We start from the raw sequence: 23,179 nt of genomic DNA, 5'->3' as shown, positions 1-23,179 counted from the left end.
TTCATTATCAGGAAGCTCATCTCCATTTCCAAAATGGGGGATTCTCTAGATATCGTTCGTATAATTTATTAAAATGTTTAACATGGCATTTCCAAAACATTTATCGTCTGTTTATATTTTCCTTTTTTAGTGTGTGTATGTGGGTCTGGGGTTTGAATTCAGGACCTCACATTTGCTAGGCAGGTACTCTTACCACTTGAGGCATTCTGCCAGCCCTTCTGTTTATTTTTTCATTTGGGGAAGTGCCTCAGCATGCACTGCTAATTTTCTGGGCCTAAATCATGCCCCATCTATGGCTAATGTTCCCAATTCTGTGGTCACTCAGGTTTTTAAAAAACCTTTTATTGTGACTCCATGATTATGTGACATCTGATTTATCAGTTTGGCAGTATCTTGTTTATTTAATGGTGAATTTGGTTCACTACCAGTGCCTTAAAGAATAATTTATTTATTTATTTATTTTGCAGTACTGTAGTTTAAACTCGGGGCCTACATCTTGAGCCATTCCACCAGCCCTTTTTTGTGAAGGGTTGTTTTCAAGATAAGGTCTTGTGAACTATTTACCCAGGTTGGCTGTGAATTGAAATCTCCTGATCTCTGCCGCCTGAGTAGCTAGGATTATAAGCGTGAGCTACCAGCACCCAGCTCTAAGCCCAGGCAAATTGTTCGTGAGCCCCTATTTCAAAAATACCCAACCTGAAAAAGGGATAGTGAAGTGGCTCAAGCTGTAGGCCCTGAGTTCAAACGCTAGTACTGCAAAAAAAAAAAAAAAAAAAGAGTAATTTAGAAGCTGGGTGAGCTCATACCTGTAATTTGGGAAGCTGAGGTTGGGAGGATTTCTGTTTGAGGCCAGCCTGGGCAAATAGCTCAGGAGATCCCCATCCCCAAAATAACCAGAGCAAAATGGTGGACTGGAGGTGTGGCTTAATTGGTAGAACTCTTGCTTTGCAAGCACAGAACTCTTGAGTTTAAACCCCAGGTACAACAAAAAAAGAAAAATAAAAAAGAATAATTTAGAAATAGGTTTTCTTCTCTCATATTGTCCTCCATAAATACTGATGCAAATAAAAATTGTATGTCAGCTGTCTTGCTTTGATCACTATTTATGCCTTAGTTGTCAGGTGACCCATCTAAGTATTTACTTGACTTTCTGTATATTAAAACCATCTTCTTAGTATCTTAGTAGCTTTGAGTTTTCTTGTAAGGCTCTCTTGTTAAGGTTTCCATTGTTTTGACTACCTAGGTCTTAGTGCTCCTGAACAGCTATATTTTATAGTCTTTTATTGTTTTTCTTCATTTGTTGTGTTTTTCCTCACCTCTTTTGCCCCTTACTCTGCTACTTAGGAATTTTAATTTTTTGGTTGAGCATTTGACTTCTTTGATATCTTGCTTTCAAGTATTTTGAAGTCCATCTCTGTGCTTTACATTGGACATTTACTTTTTAAATAAAATTGTAATTTTATATAGCCAAAGCCTAGATTTTGATGTATATGTGCGTATGCATGTGCTCGGGTGTTTTCTAAAATTGGGTATCCATATAATACCTTTTTAGTTGTTGCCAACTCTACAGCATGTTGGTTAAATGTGTTTTTGTTTCTGTTACTAGTGGGTCATATGTATCAATTTGTGGTTATAATTTAGAGCCAAGTTCTATTTTGTACCTATGTCTTAGTAGGCTCTAATATTTTTGAGAAGGTATTTATTGTTTAAAATTTATATAATTTCCTTTCCAAAGAAGTTTTATATTGTTAGTCATGTCTGTTGAGCCCTACTTTATTATGTTATTATTCTACACTTTTCAGGTTTCTGAATCATTGAGCTGTCAAGTTAAAAGAAACCTTGTTTAAGCTAATTAAGCCCTTTTGTTTTATACATGAAGAAATTGAAAGCAGTGAAGTAATTTGCCCAAAATCACACAGCTACTTCAGTCTTAGACCTACCATTAGGATGGTAGACCAGCATTTGTTATCTCAGTCTAGTGATTACTGGGGATAAACTTGTGCTAATCACATTTACATGAGATTGTATGCAAGCAAAAAGAATTGTTGATTTTCAGTGGAAAAAAAGTAAAATGGTTAGTCTGGCTTGGAAATGAGTTGACTGATCAGCATATTCTCATTCATCCTGAACATACTCAGATGCTTGTGTTTGTGGGTTAGGACAGCCTCTTTATACCCTAGGTGGTGCTGGTGACAACTCTGCCAGATACTTTTTCTGTTATAGTATTCTTGAGGCAGAGTATAATACTGTTGCTTTCATTTAAGTTTTGAAATAATAATGTATTCCAGTCCTAAGTTCTTGCAGACAGCTCTTCTAGTAACTGGCTTTTGTGTTCCTTAAACTCTTCTCTTATTCACTGATGTCCTAGGTTCCATCATTTCTGTAGATGACTGATTGTATCAGTAACATGTTGGTCTTCCTCATTTCATTCTCACATAGAGTAATTTAGAGTAACTTGAGTTTGAAGGAAAACTAAGTTTTGCACTTCAAGTGTAACATGAAGGCAAATTGGTGCTTTGAGGTAATTTCTTAAGGGGAGATTGTAGCAGAAGTATGAATTCCTTTTTGACATTTTCTCAGGTTGTTTATTTTTATGCAAAACTTTTAGTTTAGGAAGTAAGTGCTGTTTTGGCTCCATCTTTTTCTGTAGCTGTATTGAGATACCTATTACTGGATTGGAGGCATGGTTCAAGTAGTAGAGTGTCTGCTTTGTAAACACAAAGCCCTGAGTTCAAACTCCAGTCCCATCAAAGGAAAAAAAAAAGAAAAAGAAAAAGAAAAAAAGAGATATATTATTACTTATCCAAATTTACTTATTTAAAATGTACTAAGTGGGTTTTTCAGTTCAGTGTGGTGGTGGTAATTGCAGCATTAGGGAGGCTGAGGCAGGAGGATTGCTAGCTCAAGGTCAGCCTGGTTACATAGTCTGAGACCTTGTCTCAAAAAAAAAAAGTAAGTTTTTTAGTATATTCACAGAGTTGTGCATCCATCACCACAATCTAATTTTAGAATGTTTTCAGCACCCTCTAAAGAAACCCTGTATCTGTCTCTATTCCTTTTTTTGTTCCCAGCCTCAGCAAACTACTAATCTACTTTTAGTCTCTGTGGACTTGATGGTCCCTAGCTTGGGCATTTTATATTAATAAAGTCATATAATATGTGGCTTCTTTCACTTTTTATGGTTTAGCCATGTTATAACATACATAATACTTACTCCTTTTTTTGGTGGGACTGGGGTATGAACTCAGTTTCATGCTTGCAAATCAGGTGCTCTGTTGCTTGAACCATACCTCCAGTCCATTTTGCTGTGGTTATTTTGGAGATGGGGTCTCTCAAACTATTTGCCTGGGCTGGCCTCAAACTATGATCCTACCAAGCTCAGCCTTCCAAGTAGCTAGGATTACAGGAATGAGCCACTAGTGACTGGCATACTTCATTCCTTTTAAAAACTGAATAATACTCCATTTTATGGACATGCCACATTTTTCTTATCCATTAGTTGATGAACATTTGGGTTGTTTCCATCTTTTGACTATTATGAGTTTTATTTTTTCTAGGAATCTGTATTTGCTCTTACAGTTAAGTCTACAATCCATTTTTAAATTAATTACACTTTTTTGTATATTGTGTGAAATAGGGGTGCAACTTTGTTGCATGTAAGTATTCAGTTGTCCCAGCATAGTTCTTTTTTGGTGGCACAGGGCTACCACTTAAGCCACTCTGTCAGCCCTGTTTTGTGTTGGTTTTTTTTGAGATAGGGTCTCCTGAAGTATTTGCTTGGGGCTGGCTTCGAACCTTCATCCTCCTGATCTGTGCTTCCTGAGTAGCTAGGATTATAGGTGTGAGCCAGCGGTGCCCTGCTTCTATCGTAGGTTTTTGAGAAGACTATTCTTTTTTTGTGGTTTTGGGGTTTGAACTCAGGTCCTACACCTTGAGCCATTCCACCAACACTTTTTTGTGTTGGGTATTTTCGAGATAGGTTCTTTCCAAGTATTTGCCTGGGCTGGCACCTGAGCCACCGGGCCCCTGATGAGAAGACCATTCTTTTTAAAAAATTTTTATTTTATTCATATGTGCATACAATGTTTGGGTCATTTCTCCCCCAGCAGACCATTCTTTATCCCATTGAATTCTTGGCACCTTTGCCAAAAATCCATTAACTATATGAGGGTATGTTTCGGAACTCTCTATTCTATTCCTTTGTATGTATATATATCCTTAGGCCAGTACCACACTGTCTTGATTTCTTTCTTTCTTTTTTTTTTTTTTTTTTTGGCAGCACTGGGGTTTGAACTCAAGGTCTCACAGTTGCTAGGCAGGTGTTCTACCACTTTAGTCACTCCTCCAGCTCCCCAAACTTGATTTCTTTTTTTTTTTAAATTAAAACACTTTAGTGATTTTTCATATGTTTTGACAAAGCAAAAGCAAAGCAAATAGATGTTATGAGTATGACGTGCTGGACTAGGGGACTATACCTGTGAATGCATCAATTATAAACTTATGTCTCTTTGGTTCCCTTTGCAAATTATTTTCAAATATTTTTGGTATTAGGTCACTGTGTCATTTTTTTTTTATATTGTGCTGGGTGGGAGTACATTGTGGCATTTATGAAAGTTCTTAAAATATATCAACAATGTTATACTTGAATTCACCCCCTCCACCATTATCTTTTATCCCCTCTAGCCCACATTCCTGGAGTAGTTTCAACAGATCTCATTTTTCCATTTACATACATGTGTACACAGTATTTGTACTATATTCACCCTCCCACACTCTTTCCCCTTGATTTCTTGAATTATGTTTTGAAATCAGGAAATATGAGTTGTCTACCTTTGTTATTTGTTTTTTAAGATTGAGTATTCTGGGAATACATTGGTTCTGTAGGTCAATTTAGGGAGAGTATGGCTATTTTAGCAATGTTACACCTGCTCCATGGATATAGGATGTTTTCCCACTTAATTAGGACTTCTTCAACTTTTTTTTTTTTGGTACTGGAGTTTGAACTCGGGGCCTACACCTTAAGCTACTTCACCAGCCCTTTATTTGTGATGGGTGTTTTTGAGATAGGGTATTGACTTATTTGCCTGGGCTGGCTTCAAATCATGATCTTCCTACTCTCTGCCTCCTGAGTAGCTAGAATTACAGGCATGAGCCACCAGTGCCCGACTTCAACTTCTTTTGGCAATTTTTATAGATTTCAGAATGTAAGTTTTTCAGTTATTTTGTTAAATTTATTTCCAAGTAGTTTATTGTTTTTGATGCTATTGTGAATGGAATTTTTTTCTTAACCTCATTTTTATGTTTATTCCTAGTGTAGAGGAATAAAATTGATTTTTTTTTTTACATTTGGTATTTGTATATTGATCTAATATCGTGTGACCTTGTTGAGCTTGTTTATTGGCTATAATAGTTTATTTGTGTGTTCTTTGGGTTTTCTATATTCAAGATTATGTCTCTGCAAATAGAGGTAGTCTTACTTCTTCCTTTTTAACACAAGTGCTTTCTATTTCTTTTTCTTGATTAGAACGTTTAGTATAATGTTGGATAGAAGTAGTAAAAGTGGACATACTTTTTTTATTCTTGATCTTAGGGAGAAACATCTTTTCTCTGTTAAGTATGATTTTACCTATGGATTTTTCACAGATACCACTTATCAGGCTGAGGAAATTTCCTTCATTTTTTAGTTTGTTGAGTGTTTTTATTATAATTTATTAAGTGCTTTTCCTGCATTTATTGAGATGATCATGTGGTTTTTATCCACAGTTAATAGTATACATTATAACAATTGACTCTCAGATAGTAAGCCAACCTTGAATTCATGGATAAATCACATATAGCAATGGCATGTAATCCTTTTTATATGTTGCTGAGTTCATTACACTTCTTTTTTTTTGGTGGTACTGGGGGTTGAACTCATGGCTTCATGCTTGCTTCGCAGGTGCTCTTCTGCTTGAGCCATGCTTCCAGCCCTTTTTGCTCTAGCTATTTTTTAGGTAGGGTCTTGCTTTTTTGCCAGGGCAGGCCTGGACTGCTATTCAATATTAAGCTTCCTGCTATTGCTGGGATGTCAGGCAAGCCTCGCCACGTACAGCTTTTTTCCTTTGATACGGAGTCTTCCAGATTGCCCTCACCACCCCCAGACTGGCCAGGAACTGTGAGTCTCCTTATCTCAGCCTCTTGAGTAGCTTGGGGTGACAGGCAGGAGCCATCTTGCCCAGCTGTTAGTTGAACTTGCAATCCTCTTGCCTCAGCATACCTGAGTGGTAGAATTACAGGTATGTTGCACCATGCCTGGCAAGAATGTTCTCTCTCTGTTTCTCTGTCTCTGTTTTGTTGTTGTTCTTGTTTTTGACATGACGTCTGTCTATGTTGCTCAGGCTAGGCTGGAACTTACGATCCTCCTGCCTTAATCTTATGAGTATCTGCCATTACAGGCATATACCACTGTGCTAGCTTTCCTCTTCTTATCCCACAGAAAAATAGTTTCATCCAGCTATTTTATTTTATTCTGCTAGTTGAAATGAGTTCATTTGGGATAAATTTTGTAAGATTAAGTTTGTGTCTAAATGTGATTTTGGGAATTAATTTGGAATATGGTTGAAAATACTGAGTATTGGATTCTGTAATTTCTGTCAGTCTTCCTCAAAAATGGAAAAAGATTACTACTGAGAAAATTATATATGATTTCTTAGTAAATGAATGACAGAGATGATACAGGGACTTCAGCATTTCCTGAATTCCAATTATGTTCTCAGTAACTTACAGTCTCTTTGATAACATTGTACCTATGACAATTTATATGTTAGATGTTTTCAGGTTTCATCATCTGTACAAAGGGGGTTTTGGCTGTGTGTACCTGTCCATAAATGATCTAAGCCTGTGCTCTGATTTTTCCTTTCAAGTAAACCCCAGAATCTGGTCTTTACATGCCTGTAAAGACTCCTCTGTCTTGAAAAAAATGAGAATTTTATGTTTTGTTCTATAATAGTTGTGTTTGAAAAAAGTATACCTAATTTTATTACAATATTTAATTAAATTGATCCTTCAGTGAGTTTCTCCTATTTATTTGGTGGTTTCAGATACTTCTCTTCTATCACTGTCTGTGTTCTTGCATAAACATAGAACCTAGTTCAAGAATCCAGGAAATAGTTGTTGTTTAAAAAGGAAAGTTCCTTCCCCAGAATGATGTGCCTTTCCTTTGGAGGGAACATGTATGCCATCTTCCAAAATCTGTGTTTACTATGCCATTAGAACAAAGATTTTATAAATTTCATCATAATTTTGAAACTGTGAACTGACTCAATTTTTTTTTTGCATAGTCTGGCGCTTGAACTTAGGGCCTTTAAGCCACTCTGCCAGCCCTTTTTGTGTTAGGTATTTTCAAGATAGGGTTTCACAAACTGTTTGCCAGGGCTGGCTTCGAACTGCGATCCTTCTGATCTCTGCCTCCTGAGTAGCTAGGATTACAGGTATGAGCCACTGGCTCCCGGCTTGTGTTTTTTTTTTTTTAAACATAACTTGAATTTGTCTCAAACTCAGAATCCTCCTGCCTAAGCCTGAGATTGCATGTATGTACCATGACTGGCTTCAGTTCTGTTTTTTTTGCGGGGGGTGGGGTGGGGAGGGGAGATACTGGGGTTTGAACTTAGGGCCTCACCATTGCTAGGCAGGTGCTCTACCACTTGAGCTACTCTACCAGCCCATCAGTTGTACTTTCATGCTATCCGTTGACTTATTCCCAATTATTTCTAGATTTAGGAGTGCTTTCAGGGTTAACCATTAACATTATTTATTATTGTTATTAAAAGTTAAATAATGAGGTTGCCTATGCATTAATTTTTCTTCATGAGTATTGGATCATTTCTGTGGTGAGTTGGTAAGATAGTATCTTTATGTAAATTCTGGAGCTTGTATCACTAATATGAGGAGGAAACTTATCTTGAGTTTAGGCAGAGTTGAATGCTGCCCATTCTTATTCAACATTTATACTTTTTTTCAAATCGCTTAAATTGTTTAATCTTACTAAAAATGTTTTGCTATTGGATTCTGTACATTAAGAGTATATGATATTTTGAATCAGTTTGAGGCCTCTATTTAACGAAAAAATATTTGATTTCTGAGTCTTGTAGTCATTGTCATCCTTATGAGGATTTTCTTTTTCTTGCATGTGGGCAGCTCTTGATATTTGTGAAATTGGGAAATAGGTAGGTAGTATTGTTGGGTTTATCATGTACTTCTTTCTCACCAAGTGATGTAGAGGGAAAAGTGAAAATGGGAGATTGTGACCCTGACCCTGATCCCAGTGTGTTCTTCAGTTTTGAGGCTGTGTTGGCTTCTGTTGGCCTCATTTTCATACTGATACAATGTGTTAGTTGTATTTCTTTAACATCTGATCTTTGATTTAAATTTCTTACTTTGATTCAGTTTATTCTGGCTTCTTGTTTAATGTTTAGCTAGTTAAATATTAACATAAGAGCATGTATCAATTCAATTTAGAGACTTTTTTTTTGGTGGGTTTGGGGTTTGAACTCATACTTGATACACAGATGCTCTGCCACTTGAGCCACTCCACCAGTTCTCAGCCCTTGATTTTTAAGACAGGATCTCACTCACTATGTAGCCCAAGCTGGCCTGGACCTTGCTATCCTTGTGCTACTGCTTTCCAGGTGCTGGGATTATAGGTGTGTACCATTATGCCTGAGACCACGATATGATTTTAATATTGAATTTTAAATAGATTGACATATTAATTTCTGAGATATCTGGAATAGGGTCTTAAGGTTAATAGGTACCAGATTTTGGTAAATTAAATGCATTTTAATTTTTTCTTTTCTTATTTTAGTAAAACTGGGGTTTGAACTCAGGGCCTTGCACTTGCTAGGCAACTACTTTACCACTTGAGCCACATCCCCAGTTATCTTAATTTTATTATAAATAATAAATAATCTTTCTCAGAAAGATTATTTTATTATAATCTTTTTATTTTATTATAATCTTTATATTTTATTATAAATAATCTTTATATTATTTTATTATAAATAATCTTTCTCAGAATTAAAATATGTTTTTAGGGAGCTCACAGTATTTTCATGTGTAGTGCTATCTCAATTTATGAATGAAAACATTGGTGACGTGTACTTACAGATTTGAAGTACGAATTAGGGAAGAGGTGCTGATCTTTGCCCCACTTTTTTTTTTTTTGGTGGTGGTAGTATCAGGGCTTGAACTCAGGGCCGTGCTAGGCAGTTGACTTGCATTTTAATCTTTTAATTTTAGAACTATGAAAGCTAGCTTAATTCACTAATAAATAGTTGAATTTACATTTTACAGAGCACAGAGTAAGTCTTTGCCCAGCTGGTAAGTGATGGAAGCAGGTTAAACCCTAGGGTGACCCCTGGATCCTAAATTAATATACTTTACCTTTTCCATGTGTTCAGATAATTTTTAAAATTTTATTTTTGAATTAGCATATTTAATAATACAAGGGGATTTCATTGTGAGAATTTTATATATGTGTACAGTGTAGTTGGAACACGTTCACCCTCTCCATTACATGTGTTCGGCAAATTCTTAATGAAGTGTCTGCTTTGTGCCAGGTTCTGGACAAGGTCCCAGGGATGCAGTGGTAAATATCAAAGACTGTCCTTTGAAACTTAATACTCTAGGCTGCAGGGCTTTGTTCTGAGTTAATATAATAATTGCTCTTTTTAACTGCAGAAAAAAAAAAAGAAAAAGGTAATAGGTTGTCTTTTTTTTTTTTTTTTTTTTTTGGTGCTACCGGGGTTTGAACTGAGGGCTTTGTGCTTGCTAGGGAGGTGCTCTACCATTTCAGCCACTTTGCCAGCTCTTTTTGCTTTTAGTTATATTTCAATAATGTCTTGTGTTTATGCCCAGGCCAGTCTGGACCATCCTCCTCCCATTTATACTTACTTTGTAGCTGGGATGACAGGTGTGCATCATGACACCCAAATTTTTTTTTAATTGGTTGAGATGGGATCTTCTGAACTTTGCTCCCCAGTTGGCTTTGAACAACAGTCCTCCTAATCTCCGCTTTTGGAGTAGCTAGGATTACGGGCGTGAACCACCTTCCCTCAGCCTGATAGCTTGTCTTTTTGAGGATACATGAGATCCCGAGTTTATTATAGAATGTAATATTCTCTTTAGGAATATAATAGTCTCTTTAGGAATTTTTGGCTTATTAGCAGGGAAGTTAGAAAAAGTGCCTTTTATGGAATGTATTTATTGTATAGATGAGAATAGTAGATCTGAAATGGGAATAACCATAGTTCCTGCCTTTGAGGGCTTCCAGGCTGGCTTGGAAGGGTAAGACTGGTATTTGAAAATAACCTGAGCTGGTGGCATGCCTCAAGCTGTAGAGCTCCTTCCTAGCAAGTGTGAGGCCCTGAGTTCAAACCCCATACCACTAGAGAAAAAATGAAAATAACCTGAGAGGAATTACAGGAAACATTTAACCAAGGTTAGTAAAGTGCCATTTAATAACATTATTAAGTGAAATAAATGATAATAGTGGTATGGTAGAATGTATAAAATGAGTTCAAGGTAGATGGGGAAGAGGAATGAACAAAGTAATGAGGGGAGATGGTCTTTTTTCTAGGTAGAGAGAACACAGGTAAAGACATGGGTGTGTGGGGCACAGAGTTTATAGGAGGGACAGCTCTGAGGATTAAACAATAAACTAGTTATAAAAATATGATAATGTAAATAATCATAATTTAGTATAATACTCTAAAATAGAAATTAATCATTACTTTATTTATTTTTTTGGTGGTACTAGGGTTTGAACTCAGAGCCAACACCTTGACCCACCCCACCAGCCCCTTTTTGTGATGTTTTTTTCCTAGGTAGGGTCTCTCAAACTGTTTGCCTGGGTCTGGCTTCAAACCCTGGTCCTCCTGATCTCTGCCTCCTGAGTAGCTAGGATTACAGGTGTGAGCCACCAGTGCCTGGCAATCATCATGTTTTTGACTTCAGGTATAAGAAGCCTAACTCAGATTGGTTTAAATAATCAAGAAGTGTTTGTGACATTGTTCTAATGGAGCTGGATGTCCAGATGTCTTGCAGATGTCAGGATTGGTTGATATAATGGTTTGATACTGTCATCAAGGACCACGTTTCGTAACAGTGCTCTATTTTGTTTCTGTTTATGTTGGTGGCATCTTAGGCTTGGTGTAGGATGATTTTAACAGTTTAAGGTGTCACTGTCTAAGAAAGAATGACTGTTTTTTCTTTCATCTCATCTTTAGGATTGAGGAAAATTTTCTCACATTTCTATCTTGAAGGCTTCCCAGGTGGCTTCCACTCAGATCTTATGCCCATTTCTAAATAATCACTGTTAAAGGGAATGAGTTTGAACTAACCAGGATAGGGTGGATATTGGACAGTCAACCATGATTATTCCAAGAGTGTTTTGAAAAGTGAGGGTATACATGTGGATGTTTCTTAATTGTCTCTCTAGGAGAAATTTTAAGAAAAGGTGTTTCTTTAAGACTTTTGTGTCCATAGTTGCTCATCTTTGTGTACTCTATTTGTAAACTTGGTGCCTAGGCAGAAAGACATGTGATTTTAGATAAAAATGTAAAACAGGTTGACTGATTTAAATAACATAAACACTGTGAATTCCTGGATCTTGGGCTAATAGTAAGAGAAAGTTGGAGTTTATTTTTATCTCAAATGCTTGGTTTTTAAAATGAGCATATTCCTCCTTGTAATCTACTGGAAAAATATATTTCTTAACCTTGATTATTTGGGGACCTAGTTAAATTTGACAGTTGAGTTTTTTAAGAGTTAGAATAGTAGTTAGATTATTTTGTGATGTGTTTTTGAATATAATACTCAAGTATACATTGCAAAAGGCTTTTCCTTATTTGGTGTTTTTCTTTCTGCTAATTTAGATTTCAGAATGTTCAGATTAGGGCTCTAGGTCGCCATCTATTGGAAATGGAATTGTGTATTAACATCCTGCTGTATTTGTGGGATTATAATTTATGGGAGCTATGTGTGTATATATTTTAAAATCAACTAAATTTTCTTCCCTAGAATTATTAATTAAAAATCTAAAAGCAAGAATATTTTTGGGATGTGTATTTAAATATGTGTACATATTAGTTTATTCTTTGTGTAATTTGACACTATGACTCTAAACTGCCTGCGTTTGATATTTGAGAACCATGACTATGCTTGAGAGTGATTTTTTTTTAAGAGTACAAATGGAAACTCAGAAATATAGGTGCTGATGCTGTAGGAGCTGGTGGGTTAGTGCAACTTTGTGGGGTGACTAAAATGGTTCTGTGGCGGTACAGAGGGTGTGTTTTTTGTTTTTTTTGAGGAGCACAAGTGACACTAACACCGGATATTGGTTTTGGTAAACCACAAAAAATATTGAATATTTTGTATCTTCCTTTTTGGTGAATTTGATGACTTAATTGTTGGTACCATATTTTTTTTTTCTCTTAAACTATTTACACTAGTTTTTGAGTCCTAGCATCATTTGGCAACTTTTTCTTTCGCTTTAAAGGGACGATGGAATCTCAACTTTGTGTAAATGTGACCCTGTGCATTATATTTCTGGAAAAAGTTCCATTATATTAGGGCTTATTTTGGGAAAGGCATAAAATACCTTGTTGACAAACTGGTTATGAGAAATGATAAGGTGCCACCACTTCAAGCCAACTCTGGTAGGAAAGTGGAAAGTTTGCTTTTTTGAATTTTTTTGAGATGTGTTTCTGTGTAGTTCTTTGTTAAACTTTTATCGTAGCAGTGAACTCTGGTGGCAGCAGGAAGCATAAATACTCATTGGGTAATGCCTTCTGCCTGTTTTGGCGGATTTTCCGAACCTGTGACTCCTAGAACAAGACCCGTGCTTTCTAACGAAAACTACAGCTCCCAGCGGGCCCGGCGCTGGTGGGCCAGCACTTCCCCTTTGGCTCCCGGCTGCCCCTGCCCGGGCTGGCCCGGCGCGGGCCCTGGCTCGCGCCTGCGCAATGACATGCGGTTTTCTTTTTTTTTTTTTGGTCTGGCTGCTGCGGATCGCGGCGCTGGGGCTAATGCCCCCGCCGTGCTGCAGTGTATGGAGGCAGGCTGTAGGACAAAGGGCGGGTGGCAGAAGCCGCTTCGACCGGCCGGCTAGGGAGCTAGCTTCCTGCCGGGCTCAGCGCTCTGTTGGTCCTGGGATAGTGTGGCAGTGACGGCCTTAGCCTCTTCACTACACAGTGCACACAGTTCCTCGTTCACGTCCTCTCGCTCCGTCGCGCCAACCCGCCCTGCCCCTCAAACCGGCGCGCTGCACCGCCAGCCCCAGCGCGGAGGGAATGTGACGGCGTCAGCGCCTCAGGTTAGCCTCACTTAGGGCCCCGCTCCGCCTGTCGCAGTGCCGCGTGCCGCCGCCGCATGTCCGAGGCGGCTGGACCTTGCGTCGCAGCTTCCGCAGACAGAGGTTGCTGGAACAGCGGCCGCGGCGAGGAGCCATGACTGAGGCGGCGGCGGCCGCGCCTCCTGGCAGCCAGCGGGGGCGGCGCGGCGGGCGCCCCCTGGCGGCGCGCCGGGGCGGAGCGGCCCTTCGCCGCCGCAGCCGCAGCCGGCGGAGGCGCTGCTGTCCCTCCTCCCCGTGTCCCCGGCGCTCGCCCGCTCGCTCGCTCGCTCCATTCTCCCTCCGCTTCAGATTAAAGGGGGGGGAGGGAAAAGGAGCTCGGCCGCCATTTTCCCAGTGCCGCCGCCACCGCCGCCACCGCTCGCCGAGCCGGCGGGAGAACCGAGCGCCGTAGCGAAGCCGACTCTTCTTGCCGCGGCGGCGCGGGGGGCGTCCGGAGCGCGCTCCCGGGCCGAGAAGAGGCGCCCGTGGGGTGGCGGCTGGGGTGCGGGCTTGGGCTGCAGACGGTGGCGCTTGTTTGTGCGGGGCGGGGGGGCGGCTTCACTCTCTGCCCCCGCCCGCCCGGCCGGGCTGCGGTCCCTGGCCGTGCCCAGGCCCAGCCGGAGCGGAGGAAGGCCGGAGAAAGGGGCCGAAAGAGAAGAAAAAGCGGCCGCTCCCCGTCGCCGCCGCCTTCCCCTCCCCCTCCGCCTCACTCCCCCCCCCCCCGCCCGTGAAGTCAGGGCGGCTCCGGGCGCCGGGGGGGAGGAGAGCGGCGGGTCGGGCCGCCGTCGCCGCCGCGCGCCCCCGCCTGCTGGCCCTCGGCGCCCAGGCCGGGGGGCTGTTTGCAAACTGCGCCCATTTTGTGGGGCCGAATCCGCCCGGGCTACGCTCCTCCATCACGTGGTAGGTGCTGCTGCTGCTCCTCTCCTCCTCCTCCTCCCGCTGCCCTTTCTCCTTCTCCTCGCTCTCCCCGTGGCTCCCATTTCTCCCTCTCTTTGTTAGTTGTAACTAGAAAGGCAGGGCAGGAGAGGAAAAAATCCCCGGAACTTTAAATGGCCTCCCCGGGCTTCCCCGCTGCGGGTCCGGGCTGGGAGTCGCCCCAAGGGCGGGGGCGTGCGGGGGCCCTTCCCCACCAGCTGCCGCCTCGTTCGCCGGGCTTTCCTTTGGCGTTCTATTTAAAAAGGCGGCCTGGAGAACATGGTTTATTCCCGTAAAACCCAAAACAAACTCTGGCTCTTGTCTTGAACTTCTCTTGACTGCAAAAGGCCTTTCTTTGCCCCAGCACACATCTTGCGCGTTTCATGGTTTGTATCACAACTCTTGATTGTTTCATTTTTTTTTTCTTGTCTGTAAATTGAGGTCATACAACCTTTTCAGATTTAGTCTCCCTTAGGCAGACGTGGGGTTTTTTTTAACTAAAGAGGAAGAGGCATTTATTTGCTTTTAAGTGAGTTGAAGTCTTAACTGCCTTTTGGGGGGCCGGTTTTCCGGCCGATGGTCTTTTGATTCTCAGTAAATAGTTTCATTGTTCATATTATAAACAACACTACTTTCATGTTTTACTTAAAAATCTTTTTGTTTTCCAATGTTGGAATTCCAATGTGGATTTTTAGAGAAACACGTTCCTTAACTATTGCTTATTGATTGCCTTAGGGGAGAAGGGGTGACATGATGGCGCCACTTTAAATTGCTCTCTTTCCTCCTACTGTTTTCCTCCTTTATCTTGGAGGTCACTGAAGCATTTTCCATGACCTATTAATAAAACTGCACTTGAGGGTGTTAGCCGTACAGCTCGTAGGGGCTAGAGTTGGTACATTCAAATGTTGGAGACCCGAATCCCGCGGTCCCCAAAGTTCCGAGAAATCTCGCTAGTCTTCCAACCTCGCCTCCCTCCCCTCCATTCACAATCCTGGTGTTGCCATCTCCTTTGTCACGTGGCTAGCAATCATTGTGTTTTTTTTGTTTGTTTTGGGGGTGTATGTTTATATTTTAAATTGTAGCTGAGAGGAACCTTTTCTGTCTTCATTAGTTCAAAACGTTTTCGTTTTTTTCTAATTATATAGTCGGAGAACATTTTAAAATACACGATGAAATTACATAATCTTTGCCTTGCATAATCATGATATAGATTGTTACTGAACTTTGTGTCAAAAGTACTTTCAAGTAAAAAAAGTAATACATTAGAATATATTTTTTTCTTTCTCAAAATGGTCTGAAGTTTGTATATTTACTGCTTTTTGAGAAATTTAAAGTACTCCTATTTACAAAGGCCTAAGTGGGTGTGTTTCCCCTCCCCCTCTTCTATAGGCTGTACTTTTCCTTTTAGATTGTCTTACCAATTTAGAAAATTTCAATTGTCTGCAGGTCTTGTCAGGACAACAGTGGATACTTTTGAGTAATAACTGTTTCTTATATATTTTATTAGTATTTGTTTCATTTTTGAGTTTTTTTAAATTCTGTAGCTTTAGAAGAATTATTCTATAATCTGCTTTTTTTTCATGTCATGTTTCCCCATAATTTGATAAATTCCTGTTATAAAATAAAGTACATTTCTGTTAATTTTGCCTAGGTTACTAGACTTTTAAAAAATGTAAATATGAAATGTTGTGACTCCTGAGTATACATCCATTCATTTCCTTTTATCATGTATGTTTTCAATGGTTTGGGTCATTTTCTTTGCTAACAGTTACATCATGTCATATGATATGTGCAGTGTGATGTGTAATTCTAAAAATAAGGCAAGGTAAAAATGCTTGTCCCTTGAGAATTTAAAAATGTATTATAAATGGAGAGATAACTATCCTCAGTCATGGAATTGTGAATAGGATTTCCTTTAGGTTTATTCAGCAGACTTTTCAGTTCCTTTGACCTTTAGCATATTTGATGTATATGTTAGTGATCTCATGATTTGAGGAGGTTAAGTGTTAACTACTTGGAGTTTAGGGAACAGTTGTTACAAAGATTCTTTTTTTTAAAAGATGGTTGTGTTTGATAACAGCCTCACTTAAGGGTATATGAAATAAGTATTTGATTGGTGGCTGTACATGGAAGAGTGATAGTTAAGTATTATTAGAACTTTTGTGATAGGGTGAGGTTTTTGGTCTTTCCATCTATATGACTCTTGTTAGTGAAGTATTTGACAGGTTCTTGGATCTTTTCCTGCAAGCCTTATTCAGAACATTAGTATTTGACTTTTGTTAAATTTTTGCCTGCTTTTTTTTTTTTTTTCCCTGCCTTACACGTGTTATTTTTATGGTTAAACCTGCAGAACACTCTTTGTTAGGTGACTTGTCCTGCTGAGGAAAATTCTGGAAGCTAGAACGAGTAAACCTTAGTTTACTTGTAAACTTTTATTAAGATGAGAAGGTAAATAACTAGTGTTTTTTTTCCTTCAAACACTGCCAGTACTCTTCCATTTCTAGTAAGGATACACTGTAACCATTGTCTCTGTATCCGTTAGATTTTGTTTGACCCCAGATTTTAATTGTATTTTAAAGGAACAACAACTTTTAGGTTTGTTTTGTTAGATAAGACTTGATTGTTGTAATCTGTAAACATAGGGTCTCTGTGGTTGGTGATGCTTGCTCTCAAGGTTATTTTATATTGGGTAGTTGTAGTTAGGCCCTTTTTGTTTAAAATTTAGGTAATTTGTTTTCTAATGTAGAAAAGCATTTATTTTTAAAAGTTTTAAAAATCAAAGTAATCCAATACTGTATTCTTGAGACAATAATCATAGAAAACTTTGGATTTAAACAGTAATGCTTATTTCTTTTTCAGCTTCTTTGGGTGTGTGTAGGGGGTTTGATAGGGTGCTTTTTTTTCTTGGCGAGGCCCTTGACTTCTTTCTGGAGATACAAAATTTAGGAATACTCCCCAGGACCTCTCTATTCTTTTGAGTCTGGAAGGGGAGGAATAGTATACACTAAGTATATGGTGATGATAATTAGTAGTTACCTTCCCAAATGTGCATTCTGGTCTTTTCCTATGACCCATAGTTCTCCACTCAATATGCAAGTAATACCCAAGGATATTACTTCCTATCTGTTTTGATAGCCTTCAAATGTTGTGTAGTATATTCTTTTTGTGGTTCACCTGAGTTTTCAGATCACATTTCCGGAATGGGAAGTACAGATGAGAAGGTCCTGCTTTGTGTTATGAATTAGTATACTCTGGCAGGAATATTTTTGCACAGCTTTTAGTGTGCCCAGAGGCTAATACATAGTTTATTAGGTTAGAAACTATAATTTAAATATACATCTTAAGAAATAACATGAAGATTCAAAAAGAAGTCCTTACAGATTTCTAAAAAACAAAATTCTATTTTAAGAACAGAACATGATCCAAGTCTTTACACTGGCACAGTAAGCAGGCCAGGTGTTTGGGGCCATTTTATTTGAGACACCTGCACTGTAGTTCTGCATGAAGTAAGCAAGCAAAGGGCCCTGATGTAAAATATGCTTCCTGAGAACTAGAACAGTATAACAAAGTAGAAACTTATTTAAAATGGAGAAAAAGGGCAGAGGAAACTACTTTAAAACTAATTGGTGATGAGATGTACTCTGGGATTTGTTTCTGTGCTTGTGACTTTTGCCTGTCTTTTAGGATAATACGGTAAAGTGATACAGGAGAAACTAAGCCAATAGCTGTGATTTACCAGAAAGCTTAGACTCCAAAAGGGCTCTAATAGATATTTTTTCTTTATGTGTTGAGTTTTTTCTTGTTTTTGATGTTAAAGGTAAAACCAAAGTGCAAGACAGTATGAGGAAATTTGCTTCACCAGAGAGCACAGTTCATATTTATGAATGAAAACAAATTTGAATAGTCTATAAGAAAAAAATTAAGATTGTATGTGAAGACTTTAAACCTTTGTGCCAAGAATCCTCCTGAGGGAGAATTTATTTAAAAATTAAAAAATTGTTTCTCCAGTGGATAGCATAGTGTGTGGCAAATAATGGTGGTTCTTAATAAAAATTACTTTCTACAAGCTTTTATTTAGCTGTATATTTCATTGTTGACTGTGAACTTGAGTTTTTTTCTCTAGTTCTATTTTCTTTTTATTTTGATGGGACTGGGATTTGAACTCAAGGCTTCACACTTGCAAAGCAAGCGCTCTACCACTTGAGCTACACCTCTGATCACGTTTGCTCTGGTTATTTTGGAGATGGGGGGTCTTATGAACTGTTTGTCAGGACTGGCCTGGAACTGTGATCCTCCAGATCTCAGCCTCCCAAGTAGCTAGGATTACAGGCTTGAGCCACTGGTAGCCGGCTCTCTTTTTATTATTATTTTTTTTAATTAAAACTTTTTTAAATGTTTGAGAGTCAGGAAATGGAAAGTGAAGGTAAATTCAGTATAGTTTCATCTACTTTTATTTTTAAAAATTTATTTATTTATTGGCTTTTAGGATATTTTTCAGATAGGGTCTTGGTGTTTGTGCTTGGAGATGATAGATGTGTTCCACGACTCCAGCAAATGAGGTGGAGTCAGGGTAAACTTTTTGTTAAGACTGACTTTCGGGATTCTCTTGATCTCTGCCTCCTCAAGAGTTGGGATTATAGGAATGAACTACCATACTGAGCATCACTGTAGTTTTGTCTGAATGTTACCAAAAACTCTGGTTCTTTGGTTCTTGTTGCTTGACCTAGAAATCCAGAATGAGATTTTACTTTGAATTTTAAGGACAGCATATTGTGCTCTTGTTTCAAAAAAAGTTGCTTGAGTGGTGTGAAACTTAATGGAGTCCCTCAGGTTTTAGTTCTTTTATAAAAATGTTGCAGCTTAAGTTTCGACCTGGTTAAATTCAGTTGGAGGGGAAGTGTTGGGGAATGAAAAAGATGAATAACAATTTTGTTAAGATGTTAAGCCAAAAATTGCTAAGAAGTGATTATCCAGACTTTCTTCTACTACTTGCTAGTTGGCCTTTGTGACTGCTCATTAGCACCTCCACCAGAGGCTGTGAAGGGGTAGAGGTTAAAAGCTAATTAGTGAGTTCTGATGTTTGCTAGTGTAGAGGGCTTACAGAAATGCAGTATGGAGGGACTGATGGAATGGCTCAAGTTGTAAGTTGTAGAGTTGCCTGCCTAGCAAGTGGGAAGCCTTGAATTCAAGTTTCAGTATAGGGGGATGATAGAGTGCTTACCTTAACCAGCACGTGGGAGGAAATTCTTTGATCATTAGCACCACACACACAGAAAGAAATACTAGTCTGATAAATTTCATTAAATGCTTCCTGTATTACCATGGAGAATGGAGGATGTTTGAAGACCAAATATATATATAATTACTACATTGTTTTACAATTAATGACTTATTCCTTACTATCTAGTTTTTAGTCTCTAAAGAGAATGGAAGAATGATGTTAATATTAACTTTTAACATTTCCCTGGCATTGGAAAAATGTTTTTAATCATTGATTCAATTTAAAGGGATACAGTTGGATTCCAGTGGGATCTCTGGAATTTGGAATGACCCTTTTGTTTTTGCATTGCTATGACTCTTGGAGCCTCTGATTTTAGGATTGTTCTGAAGCACTAGAGTTTGCTAGAAAGATAAGATGAAAGTATTTTTTCATTGTTGCCTTTTGTGAGCTAAAGACTGGTAGGAAATTTGAGTTCTGAATAGAATAGAAATAGGATAAACACCATCAGTAGTGTCATATATAATCATCCTTCAAAAATTGTCTCCGTTCTAGGTACCACAGATGGGTATCATGTCTTTTAGGTGGCTTTTTTTTTTTAAATTTAGTCTTTTTAAGTGTTACAGTTCTCCAGTATAAAGAATTGTGCAGCTGTCTTTGTGTACCTGTGAGAATATTTCTGTTGAAGTGCAATTGCTAAGTAAAAGTTGGAGCAATGTATTTAGAATTTGATGATTATTGTCTTCAAAGTGCTATGTTGTCAAATTTAAAGGTTTGACGCTGGGTGTGGTGGTACATTCTGTAATTCCAGCACTAGGAAGGTTGAGGCTGGAGGACTGTGAGTTCTAGGATAGCTTGGGAAAAAAGTTTGCTGGTCTAGGTACAGGTATTTGACCATGTAAATAACTGGAACTTGAGGTGGATAAGAACTTGATGGATTCAGTCGATACCTCCTTGGTTTTTTTGTTTTCTTTTTTGGTGCCAGAGATTGAACTCAGGACCCTCGGGTGTGCTGGGCAAGCTCTACATCTGAGCTACATCCCAACCCTTCTTTGTTTGATTGTTGTTACCTCATGATCAGACATTCCCATTAACTTCTAATGGATTGCCATCTGGTTTACTTAGCATAGAATGCTCAGGTTACTTAACCTATATTGGTTTACTGTCTGTTAGGCACTGTGCTGCATGTAGGGGATAGAGATAAAACAAGCCATAACTTCTGCATTTAAGAATTTAAGGAGCAATGATGGGAAGACAAAATTGTGAGTTTATTTTAATACTGGCAGCTATTGTCTAGGGTGTCATGGTACTGTAGATAAGAAATTAGAGAAAGAGATCCCTAACTCAACGTGGAAGGAATGAGAAATAATTGAAAGAGCAGATAATCTGGGAGCTAAACCTTGAAAGAGTAGCATTAGCAAAGGTGGAGGAGAGTCAGGAACCAACCATACATGAGATTGTAGGTGGCTGTAGAGAGGACAAACTCTCTCTGCAATTGAACGCTAACAGCTGTCTGTTGTGTGGGAATTTGGATGCATTGTTATCCTGTGGTCATAGAATAATTTAAACTACTACATAGGTCTGTGTTCTTCCCTCCCTCCTTTCTTGCCTTCGTAATAGTCTTGGAAGTTTATTGAGACTGAACGAAGGAAGAGTAGTTGGAGATTATTACAGCCTGAATTTCTGCATTACGTAATGAGGTTCTGAGGTAAGACAGTGGTACTAAGGATGTAATGAATGTGCCTGTCATTCTGACTGTTGAACACTACCCCCTTCACCTTTCATTTAGCTAGACAGAATGTCTCACACTGCTTTCTTGTCCCAGGACAGAGATGCTTTTGAACCTGTGAATCCCAACCCCACTTAGCCAAGTGTCTTTCTGTGTCTAGTGGGGAAGTGTGGGTGAACAGAGACCATGTGGTTCAGTGCAGTTTTTTTCTTTTTAATTCTTTTTTTGTGGTACTGGGGTTTGAACTCAAGGCTTCATCCTTGCTAGACAGGCGCTCTACTTGAGCCACACCTCCAGCCCTAGTGTAGTATTTTTAAGCTCTTTGAACTTGTGGGTCAGTCATTGTCTGAAAGAAGTAGAATAAACAGTATCCCCCTCCTCAGGAGTGAGACTATCTTCTCTTCCTAGAAGCATTCCTTGACTGCTTCAGACCAACCAGTGCATAAAGTTGTCTTCATACCTAATTTCTGTCTTACCATCTTTAGCATTAGTAAAACTTAATAATTTTTAGTGTTTTCAATGTTAGGGTCTCCTGTAAGCTATGATTCATATGGCATTAGTAGGCATTTAAATGAAATGTTTATGATAAAAGGTAAATCAGTGATTGGGATCACATAGAGAATATTGAGGGGCAAGAAATGGTTTTAGATTTAGTGTTGAGGGCAGGGAATTGGTTTTGAATTTGGTACTTGAAATAGCTATATAGGCAATGCTGGATCCTATTTCAGTTTCAGCTGAAATTACTGTTTTCCTCTGGAAACAGGAAATCTCTAATCCCACCTACTTTTCTGCCTGTTTGTGAAGGTCTCCTAAGGTGGCTACTAAGGATTCCCTTACTTACTGATCCTTCCCATCTTTGAAGGTACTTAGTGCAGTGTTTTGAATGCTGTAAGCATTCTAATAATATTTATTGGAGATAACCAATAGTGTAGTTGGTGTTCCCTCTTTGACTTTCCTGTAAAGACTACAATTCAAAGTTTTTTATCAGTAATTGAGGCCCTTCAAGTTTAAACTTACTCTTAAACTGTCATAGTTGAAAAAACATGTTCTTGGGTGTTAGAAATCCTGCCTCTGCCTCTTACTAGTTGTGTGATCATAGACAAATTACTTATCTTTTCTGAGCATCATTTGCCTTATCCATAAAATGAGGGCAGTAGTACTTACCTTATAGTGTTACTGGGAAGATTAAGTAAGCAAATATATGTAAAACACTGAGGACATAGATTAACATAGTAAAAGGTCAATTAATGTTAGTGAACAGCAGTCTTAATAAGCTATCATCCAGTTAGTTATGACTCCTTTAGTAATTATAAAATTTTTTCAGTTCAGAAAAGTGTTAGGGATGTATGTGCGTGGGGTGAGACCCATGTTATTTTTGTTTGTTTCTATAATATTTTGCCTCCCATTTCCTAGCATATTCCTTAATATATGTACATTTGTTTCTATATAAAAGTAATACTTTCCAGTAGATGCCATAATGTAGCTTCTAGTACTTTATCACAAATCACTACATAGCTGCTGTCTTTGAAAGCTACATACACCACTTGGTTCATCCAAGTTGTTCTTTGGGTTTTCTCCCACACCCACCTCATTATTTTGATTGTGTCAGTTTTTTTATTAGAATTTCTTCTTAACAAAATCTGATTAATATTTGAAGGCCTGTTTCAGGAAGTCATTTGGACTGTTCTAGCCCAATCAGTGCTTATGATGTACTGAGGTCTAGATAAAGTAGGTAAGCATGCAAAAGAAGGATGCTATTAAAGAATTTTGCTTGTCTTGAATAGAATTAATAAATCGACAATTAAGGAATAGTCATATGATTTGAATGGTACTGATTTTATGTACATTCTACAATTTACACAGGAAGAAAGTGAGAAGAATCTGAATAGTGAAGGAAATTTTTGTGGAGTTGGCTGTGTATGTGAAGTTTTGGGCTAAAAGTTAGGAG

At 38.7% G+C, this 23,179-nt stretch overlaps 1 protein-coding gene across 6 annotated transcripts in view; it reads left to right on the top strand.

Moving 5' to 3' along the window:
* The window catches only part of Kansl1 (KAT8 regulatory NSL complex subunit 1), a 163,597-nt gene that overhangs the window by 11,689 nt on the left and 128,729 nt on the right, over window positions 1-23,179 (top strand). Inside the window, exon 1 of one of the 6 annotated variants that reach the window (XM_074045820.1) lies at window positions 13,065-13,351. The exons of 4 other annotated variants lie outside the window; for them this stretch is intronic. The gene's annotated coding sequence lies outside the window, so the exon portion shown is untranslated. Of the gene's footprint in view, window positions 1-13,064; window positions 13,352-14,130; window positions 14,270-23,179 lie in introns of those variants that run through there. One more of the 6 variants, XM_074045819.1, reaches the window with a different exon arrangement.

The sequence above is a fragment of the Castor canadensis genome, chromosome 11 (assembly GCF_047511655.1).
Source record: "Castor canadensis chromosome 11, mCasCan1.hap1v2, whole genome shotgun sequence".
Classification (NCBI taxonomy): Eukaryota; Metazoa; Chordata; class Mammalia; order Rodentia; family Castoridae; genus Castor; species Castor canadensis.
Note: the sequence above shows the minus strand (reverse complement) of the source record. Positions and strands in the feature narration are given on the sequence as shown.